This window comes from Diaphorina citri, unplaced genomic scaffold (assembly GCF_000475195.1).
Source record: "Diaphorina citri unplaced genomic scaffold, Diaci psyllid genome assembly version 1.1 scaffold153, whole genome shotgun sequence".
In the NCBI taxonomy this organism is placed as follows: domain Eukaryota; kingdom Metazoa; phylum Arthropoda; class Insecta; order Hemiptera; family Psyllidae; genus Diaphorina; species Diaphorina citri.
In genome coordinates, this window is record NW_007377590.1 from 101,958 (window position 1) to 111,163 (window position 9,206).

Here is a 9,206-nt window from a genome sequence, read left to right on the forward strand (position 1 = left end):
CTTTCCTCCTCCTCCTCCTCCTCCTCCTCCTCTTTCTTTCTCTGAATCTTTTGCATTGAAAAACCGCATGCATACAAGCTGAAATAATAAATAGGGATTAACTAGGTCTAATGCATGAAAAGAAAATATCAGGGACAGAATGCCTCTTCATAACTAAACTAGGCATCTATAAGTACGATAGTATAATGAGAAAGATGATGTATGAAAAACCCATTTCCAATCCCTTATGATACAAAAAAAAAAAAAAAAAAAAAAAAAAAAAAAAAAAAAAAAACATTTCTCCCCACTACACCACCGAGGTAGGTAGCGCCTTGACCACTACACCACCGAGGTAGGTATTCCATACCTCGGCTGGGATTGAACCCACGCCCTCCTGTTTACCAGGCGAGCGCCTTGACCACTACACCACCGAGGTAGGTATTCCATACCTCGGCTGGGATTGAACCCACGCCCTCCTGTTTACCAGGCGAGCGCCTTGACCACTACACCACCGAGGCAGTTTATTGAAATGTGGTACAGGAATTTAAAGGATCAATGCACGTCGATTCTCGAAATTTGGGGTCCCAAAACTGAAGGGGACCAATTTTGGTCCGAACTTTCGATACCGCCAATAAGATGAGTCATCTGGTTTTGGTTGTTACATATGTCGGAATTTTTCCCCTTGCATCCTAGTAGTTATCATATTGTCTTATTTCCGCAAAGATACTACTAGTATTGATTGTTTCTCTTATAACATTTTCAGACCTATCGGAATCTAACCTACACTTTGGGGTCCCAAAACTGAGCGGGACCAATTTTGGTCCGAACTTTCGATACCGCCAATGAGTCATCATGTTTTGGTTGTTACATATGTCGGAATTTTTCCCCTTGCATCCTAGTAGTCATCATATTGTCTTATTTCCGCAAAGATACTACTAGTATTGATTGTTTCTCTTATAACATTTTCAGACCTATCGGAATCTAACCTACACGAGCCCGGCCGAGGCGCTCAAATCACGGCGCACTAGCCGCCATCGGCAACAACGGCGCACCAGTCAACAGAGGCGCACCAGACGTAAGTATTCCTCCGCTCTTATTAGCCCTCACCCTAGCACGTCCCGTCACTATAGCGAGCAAACTAATCGATATGGAGGTATCTCAGACGTAAGTATTCCTCCGCTCTTATTAGCCCTCACCCTAGCACGTCCCGTCACTATAGCGAGCAAACTAATCGATATGGAGGTATCGATAGTACGAATCGATATAGAGATATCGATTCTCCAAACCGATATGGTATCGAAAGTCCAAAACGATATGGTATCGATAGTCCAAAAAGGTACGAAGATAGCGAAGAGACTTACGATAGTGACCTAAAACATGAAGTTATCGACAGTCCAAATCGATATATCGATAGTCCATCTTCGAATCGAAACGGCCATAGCGAGATCGATTCCCTCGGTCCTGTCGATTCTTCGATTCGATATTTCGATAGCGACAATCCGAGATCGAATATTAGGCCGACAGATGAGGAGTGTGTTGAGACCGTCATTCCGAGGAGGGTCCGAAAAGTGGGCCACCTCCCCGGCTTTATACCGTTGTGATAGAGAAGGGCTTAGTGGAACCCCCCAGGGTTGTGTAAAAACGAGGAAAGGTCCCAAACCTTTCCTCGTTTTTAAATCAGAAACTCAGCTTTGATTTTTACTTTCAATTTTTCCTAGGGGAAGTTGGCCTCTGAAGTGCTTTCTTTTTCAGTATGTGTTTTTGTTTTAAGGGGACCCTGGGGGTACCTATTGTGGCCAACCTCAAGTCATATGCATCTTCTGATCTACACCAGTTCCCCAGGGTTGTGTAAAAACGAGGAAAGGTCCCAAACCTTTTCTCGTTTTTAAATCAGAAACTCAGCTTTGTCCTTTACTTTCAATTTTTCCTAGGGGAAGTTGGCTTTGAAGTGCTATCTTTTTCAGTATGTGTTTTTGTTTTAAGGGGACCCTGGGGGTACCTATTGTGACCAACCTCAAGTCATATGCATCTTCTGATCTATACCAGTTTTATAATCGTATTGTGTTCAATTACAAAGGGTTTTTTCGTTATTTATTTTACTCATATTATTTTATTAGCTTTATTTTAAGTTGGGTTTATAGAAATTAATGTCCTGTGAGGATATCCTTTGCAGGATAAATTGGTGATTGCTTTTGGAATTTTCTCTCTTTATTTTAAGTTGGGTTTATAGAAATTAATGTCCTGTGAGGATATCCTTTGCAGGATAAATTGGTGATTGCTTTTGGAATTTTCTCTTCTTGTCTCCACAGCATCTACTTTTATGATATTTTTCCCCATCGGCCTTTTTCTGATTAGGATAAGCAAACGAAAACATAATAATATGTACTACGAAAACATAATAATATCCTAGACTTAAACGCGAGATTTTTACATATTTATTTTTTCTCAAAGTAGGAAAACAGACAGAACCCCTAACGTCATAACTATTATTATACCTAACAGATAATACCGACCTAACTAATCATTTGGAAGGTACCTATTTTTATTAGGCTAGGAAATAAATACTCGATACCTTTTTTCTCTCTCTTTGCAGTTGACACTGAAATGAATCTAGGAATTTTCTTTTAATTTTTCATATTTCATAGGCATTGAGAATTTCGATAAAATCTTTCAATTTCAATTTTGTTTGCCAAGAAATAGGTACATACACTCTTTTCTTTCAGGAATTTGCTCCCCTTAGTTATACTTAACAGGTAATACAGACCTAACTAATCATTTGGAAGGTACCTATTTTTATTAGGCTAGGAAATAAATACTCGATAAGTTTGCAGTTGACACTGAAATGAATCTAGGAATTTTCTTTTAATTTTTCACACTTCATAGACATTGAGAATTTCGATAAAATCTTTCAATTTCAATTTTGTTTGCCAAGAAATGGGTACATACACTCTTTTCTTTTCAGGAATTTTCTCATTTTGACCCGGTCGTCTTTATTTTCACGGGTTAGTTATTTCGTTGACTTATTTTATTACACCTAGTATTATAAGAAGTTCTATTTATTTGCATAGTGTAGATCGATAAGTCGATACTTTTTCTCTCTCTTTGCAGTTGACACTGAAATGAATCTAGGAATTTTCTTTTAATTTTTCATATTTGCATTGAGAATTTCGATAAAATCTTTCAATTTCAATTTTGTTTGCCAAGAAATAGGTACATACACTCTTTTCTTTCAGGAATTTGCTCATTTTGACCCGGTAGTCTTTATTTTCACGGGTTAGTTATTTCGTTGACTTATTTTATTACACCTAGTATTATAAGAAGTTCTATTTATTTGCATAGTGTAGATATTTTGCATGCCTTGTTGTGCGTTTACATTTGTTTTGTGACTATGAAAAAAATAAATGCTGACGTATATTATTTTTGTTGATAAAAAAAAATAATCTGAATTTTCATTTTCAAATCAGATTAGGTGTGTTTTCCTGTCCGAAACTGAAACAATTTCCCTTCTCCAAGATAGCGGATTTCTCTGAATTTTCATTTTCAAATCAGATTAGGTGTGTTTTCCTGTCCGAAACTGAAACAATTTCCCTTCTCCAAGATAGCGGATTTCTAATCTGAATTTTTATTTTCAAATCAGATTAGGTGTGTTTTCCTGTCCGAAACTGAAACAATTTCCCTTCTCCAAGATAGCGGATTTCCATTTTCCAAAGGTTTAGTATCGGTTTTACCACGCCAAAGGACAGAAAATGAGCTTTAGAAGAAGGGAAAATACGACAGTTATAGGGAAATTTCATTTGCTCAATAAAAGGTATTGAGTACCTACTGTAAAAGGGTAGCGATCAGTAGACCAACCGTGCACCTTGGAAAGTTAGAACTTAGAGGAATTATTTTGGATGGTAAGGCGTCTGTCTTGTAAGGGCTAGATCGCGGGTTCGATTCCCGCCCAGGGCAAAAGTTATCCTAAACAGACAAGGTTCGTTCTCGGAACGGCTGACTGCCCCTCTTCTGTCGTCGATTGCGGAACGATAAGACCTTCGCCGTTACAGTTCCCTAACAAAAAAACAAAACAATATTTTCGTACATATTTTGTTCAATCAATACAAGAGTATAATTAAATACATTCAATTGAAACTGGATTTTTTTAGCGGATTTCTATTTTCCAAAGGTTTAGTATCGGTTTTACCACGCCAAAGGACAGAAAATGAGCTTTAGAAGAAGGGAAAATACGACAGTTATAGGGAAATTTCATTTGCTCAATAAAAGGTATTGAGTACCTAACTGTAAAAGGGTAGCGAGTAGCGATCAGTAGACCAACCGTGCACCTTGGAAAGTTAGAACTTGGAAGAATTATTTTGGATGGTAAGGCGTCTGTCTTGTAAGGGCTAGATCGCGGGTTCGATTCCCGCCCAGGGCAATCCTAAATAGACAAGGTTCGTTCTCGGAACGGCTGACTGCCCCTCTTCTGTCGTCGATTGCGGAACGATAAGACCTTCGCGCCTTCGCCGGTACAGTTCCCTAACAAAAAACAAAACAATATTTTCGTACATATTTTGTTCAATCAATACAAGAGTATAATTAAATACATTCAATTGAAACTGGATTTTTTTATTTTTAGAAAAATAATAATTTGAAGAAAAAAAGCGTACACAAAAGTGACTAAGATCCGATATTCACCGTAACTTCTGGAAAATAAATATTCGAACGGAGAAAACCTAATCTGATTGGTGAACTGAATAGTTTCCACCTATCAGATGAGGGATCTTATGTTTTTGAAATATTTAAAACGAGCTTAAACCAAGCCGATTTTCACCGCAACTTCTGGAAAATAAATATTCGAACAGAGGACACCTAATCTGATTGGTGAACTGAATAGTTTCCACCTATCAGATGAGGGATCTTATGTTTTTGAAATATTTAAAACGAGCTTAAACCAAAAGTGATTATAAAATGGGACCTAAGATAAAATAAAATTATTGGTTTGTACTTGACATAAGTAGAATAAATAAATTAGGGGTTAGGGGCTATTGGAGGCAAACTAACAACCCCTTGAGAGTTTTAAAAAGGGGGCTTTGGGAAGGAAGTAAGGAAGGAAGGATTGGAAGAAAAATAATAGGAGTAAAAAAAAAAAAAAAAAAAACAATTTTTAGAAAAATAATAATTTGAAGAAAAAAAGCGTACACAAAAGTGACTAAGACCCGATTTTCACCGTAACTTCTGGAAAATAAATATTCGAACAGAGGACACCTAATCTGATTGGTGAACTGAATAGTTTCCACCTATCAGATGAGGGATCTTATGTTTTTGAAATATTTAAAACGAGCTTAAACCAAAAGTGATTGTAAAATGGGACCTAAGATAAAATAAAATTATTGGTTTGTACTTGACATAAGTAGATTAAATAAATAAATTAGGGGTTAGGGGCTATTGGAGGCAAACTAACAACCCCTTGAGAGTTTTAAAAAAGGGGCTTTGGGAAGGAAGGAAGGAAGGATTGGAAGAAAAATAATAGTAAAAAAAAAAAAATAATACAGCAAACTCAAAAGAAATTGAAAACAAAATGAAATGCAAATTATCAAAGTCATGAGAATTGAAAATAGAGTAGTCAATTTGATAGGTATGTACCTAAATGTGTGTAGTGTGTACAGTACACATCTACTTTTGGAGCAAATGAGGAAAACAAATTTTGAGAGAATTCTAAAACGAACCAAGCTATGAAGGAGTCAAGGATGTGTGTAGATCAACGAGTTGCAAAAGAAAAGATAACAAGTTTGCTAAATACATGATGATACTCGGCTAATCTAGACAAATACATGTTAGTATACACAGAGAAGTGGTTGGGTGGAAGAGCCCATTTCGGAAATTCCCGCCACTTTGAATAAAACCAGGGAAGATAGTTAAAAGATTTACCTACGTCAGGAAATTAGGCCCTAACTTCAATTAATTAAGGAGACGGCACCTTTGCTAAACAACGACTACGTCAGGAAATTAGGCCCTAACTTCAATTAATTAAGGAGACGGCACCTTTGCTAAACAACGAATAAGAATAGATCAGCTAAAAAAAAATATACATACCACCTTTTTAGAACCAAATTGGAAAAATGGGACCTACATTTTGAACGAGGTTCTATTATACCCCAAATCAAGTGGTTCAGTAACTCAGGGACCCAAAATATAATGAGCAAATTTTCCTTTGAGTGTAAAATACGTTTGCCAAATTTCATAAAATATTGGGCACACTGTTACAAACAGACCAAAGGAAAAATTATCGAATTAAAACTTGGAACTCACTTGAACCTCGAGATAAAATTGGAGTTTTATTTATTAATGGGGCATAAACCGGTCTTCTAATACTCTAATTGTTTGCTAGCAAGCAATTAGGCTGCTAGCAAAAAATAAATGCAAATAATTATCGGTATAATTATTTAGAAAAGAATCTTCACAAATTAAAATATAAATTTTAAAAGACAATTGAGATTCGTAAATAAGTGCCTGATACTTCAAATTTTGACATTTTTTTTCTACAAAATTATCGTTCTATGATTTCTTCTATTGGTAATTGCCTTGACAGATCGTTAATTTATTGGTTTCTTTTTAACTCCTTCAACAAGTTTCTTCTCTTTACGTATTTCGACGGCACAATCTCTTCAAAGTTAGTCCGAAACAAACTCTTACTACCATCCAAATAAGTGATTTTTGTTATAAACGATTTTTACTTTTTGTTTTTAGAATAAAATTTATAAAATTAAGTACCCTACAAAATCTACATCCTCCGTACCAGTTGAACTGATTTTTGTTATAAACGATTTTTACTTTTTGTTTTTAGAATAAAATTTATAAAATTAAGTACCCTACAAAATCTACATCCTCCGTACATACATATTTGCCCTACCTCATTGTTTTAAATTAAAATTGAACCTAAAATTTTACAAAAATATATTTTTCTATTCGATTTCTCTTTTCTTCCATCAAAATTTTATGTTCAAAAATACACATTAATACACTAGGATTTATTTAAAAATTAAGTAAGTACATAAAAATTATACGTAATGTTTAGAAAAATAAACGTTCCCTACTAAACATCGAAAAAAATACATTTAAATAAACAAAATGATTTTGAAAACAGTATTGCAGATGTTTTAATACAGTAAATATAAAAAGCCAGAAAGGGCTTTATGAAAAACACCAATTCCGACAGAGCAATAAAGATAAGCAACGGTATGCGTGGCCAGCATCTGAATGTTGACCGTCTGACTGAGTGCGTGTGGACCTCAATCCAGGGTGTTTTCTAGGCTCGTAATACAAGAGCAATTGAGTTGGTTTAAATATTATTTTTGTATGCACAGGTATAATCAATAGTATACGAACATAATACTGGTTGGATTCATAAATTGACATTTGATATGCAATTCTGCAGAAAAAACTGTTAAGGTAAATACAACTACCTCTAAATAAAAGCACACCAATGTCTAAAGATTAAAAGAGAGTGGAGCGAAGAGCACAGAACTGTTAAGGTAAATACAACTACCTCTAAATAAAAGCACACCAATGTCTAAAGATTAAAAGAGAGTGGAGCGAAGAGCACAGAGCATAGAGCTTTTTGCTCTCAGTTCTATTCGTAGCTTCGTACAACCCATCCTTTAGGGCTGTTCGCCCTTACACCTAAACCTCTGAGTGGACTTTTTGTGTATGAAGTTAAGCTGCTATCCCCGGGCCTTGATGGAACCTCGAAGCACCCTCACTGGTATATTTCAACCTCCTCACACCGATTCCGACAGAGCAATAAAGTTAAGCAACGGTATGCGTGGCCAGCATCTGAATGTTGACCGTCTGACTGAGTGCGTGTGAACCTCAAGCCAGGGTGTTTTCTAGGCTCGTAATACAAGAGTAATTGAGTTGGTTTAAATATTATTTTTGTATGCACAGGTATAATCAATAGTATACGAACATAATACTGGTTGGATTCATGAATTGACATTTGATATGCAATTCTGCAGATAAACTGTTAAGGTAAATACAACTACCTCTAAATAAAAGCACACCAATGTCTAAAGATTAAAAGAGAGTGGAGCGAAGAGCACAGAGCTGCTATAACTCGCGATTGTCTGGTTCAATTGAATAATAATATTGCTTATTTATATGCTCGCATAGGACTAAAAGTCCCTTTACTCCAGCAGTAGGCTACTACTATTATTGTGGTCAAATTCTCAAATTATATTGAGGATAAAATTCCATACCTCGGCTGGGATTGAACCCACGCCCTCCTGTTTACCAGGCGAGCGCCTTGACCACTACACCACCGAGGCAGTTTATTGAAATGTGGTACAGGAATTTAAAGGATCAATGCACGTCGATCCTCGAAATTTGGGGTCCCAAAACTGAGCGGGACCAATTTTGGTCCGAACTTTCGATACCGCCAATAAGATGAGTCATCATGTTTTGGTTGTTACATATGTCGGAATTTTCCCCCTTGCATCCTAGTAGTCATTATATTGTCTTATTTCCGCAAAGATACTACTAGTATTGATTGTTTCTCTTATAACATTTTCAGACCTATCGGAATCTAACCTACACGAGGTAGAGTCTGCTCTCCGGGGGCCTTGATGGAACCTCGAAGCACCCTCACTGATATATTTCAAGTTTCAACCTCCTCAGTTTCTCTAAAATTCACCTGCAGCAGCTCTAGAAAGTCCACACAGTCAAATTTATTCCAGAGAAAAGCTGTGAGTCCATATATTATTCCATTAAGAGGATACCAAGAGGTGCCATCTAGGTCAGAAAGCTCGCTCAGGGGTCTAATGAGGGATATTCAGGTACATAATTATGTCGTTGTACCCTACTTCCTGAGACGGACTTGACCATAGTCCCCCATTCAGGTACCCTCAAAAGAGCCACTGTTATTGTCTGTGGCTTGACAGGGCTGGTTTTGTCTCAGTTTTACATCCTCCAGCGAGACATGACATCTCAGTTCTATTCTATGCGGTTTGAAGGCGTCGCTTCCCTCTACTTGCTCGCTGCTCTATGCTACACTCTGTTTCGAGTCTAATAAATAGCAATGAAATGTAGGTGGGATTTTCAATAGAAAAATAACAGCTGTTATTGTCTGTGGCTTGACAGGGCTGGTTTTGTCTCAGTTTTAAGTCCTCCAGCGAGACATGACATCTCAGTTCTATTCTATGCGGTTTGAAGTCGTCACTTCCCCCTAATTGCTCGCTGCTCTATGCTACACT

At 36.8% G+C, this 9,206-nt stretch overlaps 3 long non-coding RNA genes across 3 annotated transcripts; 1 reads left to right on the forward strand and 2 right to left on the reverse strand.

The window, feature by feature from the left end:
* The first annotated feature begins 831 nt into the window (after window positions 1–831).
* On the forward strand, window positions 832–1,606 carry LOC113465738. The gene is made up of 2 exons (XR_003390356.1): window positions 832–1,132; window positions 1,222–1,606. It is a non-coding gene; the product is annotated as an uncharacterized LOC113465738 (long non-coding RNA).
* A 4,054-nt stretch (window positions 1,607–5,660) lies between these two features.
* On the reverse strand, window positions 5,661–6,451 carry LOC113465739. Its single transcript, XR_003390357.1, has 2 exons — window positions 6,001–6,451; window positions 5,661–5,935 (listed from the first exon to the last, which is right to left on the reverse strand). It is a non-coding gene; the product is annotated as an uncharacterized LOC113465739 (long non-coding RNA).
* Window positions 6,452–7,046: 595 nt separating this feature from the next.
* On the reverse strand, window positions 7,047–7,625 carry LOC113465740. The gene is made up of 2 exons (XR_003390358.1): window positions 7,505–7,625; window positions 7,047–7,421 (listed from the first exon to the last, which is right to left on the reverse strand). It is a non-coding gene; the product is annotated as an uncharacterized LOC113465740 (long non-coding RNA).
* Window positions 7,626–9,206: the final 1,581 nt, after the last annotated feature.